This window comes from Triticum dicoccoides, chromosome 6B, assembly GCF_002162155.2.
Source record: "Triticum dicoccoides isolate Atlit2015 ecotype Zavitan chromosome 6B, WEW_v2.0, whole genome shotgun sequence".
NCBI lineage: Eukaryota > Viridiplantae > Streptophyta > Magnoliopsida > Poales > Poaceae > Triticum > Triticum dicoccoides.
The window spans coordinates 561,793,550-561,794,833 of record NC_041391.1 but is presented as its reverse complement, the minus strand read 5'-3'; positions in this window follow the sequence as shown (position 1 = coordinate 561,794,833).

Here is a 1,284-nt window from a genome sequence, read left to right as displayed (position 1 = left end):
GCAGGAGGAATCCGACTCGTCTTCATCGGACGACAGGGGAATGACGGCCCGGCGCCGAGGACCTTTTCCGGCCCCCGGGTCCGCCTCCCCGGACCCCTCGTCCTTTCAGGATGGGGCGTCTTCTTCTTCTTCCTCCTCCCCTTCATGGGAGGAGTCCGCCTCGTCGTCTTCGGACGAGGCTTCCGGCACAACCTTCCGCCGGAGACCCTTTCGGATCCTCGGGGCCTTCTTCTCGGCCTTCTTCTCCGGCACCTTGTACGGCGCCGGGACCAGCATCTTCGTCGGGAGAACATCGGCTGGGTCTTCTGGCAGCGGAGCCGGGCAGTGAACCCACTCCGCTATCTCCATGTAATCCTGAAATAAACATGCACAATTACTTAAGGCACTCCCATGAATATATCGGGAAGAACTGGGTCCAGTGTCAGTCTAAGAACTCACCGGCCTAGGAGCCCACGCGGCGTGAAGCCTGCGGTCCTCGGATATCGGAGGAGGCACTTCGGAGGCCTTGAACAGCTCCTTCCATGCGCCTTTGTGCGTCATGGCGTAGAGCCTCTGGAGCGTTGGGTGCTCGGCGGGGACGAACTCCCACAGATTGACTGCCCGCCTCTGGCAGGGCAGGATTTGGCGAACAAGCATGACCTGGATCACATTGACAAGCTTGATGTTCTTGTCCTTCATGCTTTTGACGCATGTTTGGAGTCCGACCAGCTCCGTGGAATCGCCCCAGGACAGGCCCTTCCTCTCCCAGGAGGTGAGCCGCATGGGGGCTCCGGATCGGAACTCGGGGGCCGCCACCCAGTTGGCGCCGTGCAGCTCGGTGATGTAGAACCACCCCGATTGCCATCCTTTTACGGTCTCCACAAAGGAGCCGTCGAGCCATGTGACATTGGGCATTCGGCCCACCATGGCCCCTCCGCACTCCACCTGTTGGCCTCTTACCACCTTCGGCTTCACGCAGAAAGTTTGCAGCCATAGGCCAAAGTGGGGTCGGATGCGGAGGAAGGCCTCGCACACGACGATGAACGCCGAGATGTTGAGGACAAAATTTGGGGCTAGATCATGGAAATCTATCCTGTAGTAGAACATAAGCCCGTGGACGAAGGGATGGAGTGGAAATCCCAGTCCACGGACGAAGTGGGCGACGAATACGACCCCCTCATGGGGTCCTGGGGTCGGAATGACCTGCCCGGAGTCTGGTAGACAGTGCGCTATGTCCATGGCCAAGTATCCGGCCGCTCGAAGATTGGTGATGTGCTCCTCCTTGACGGTGGAAGCCACCCACTT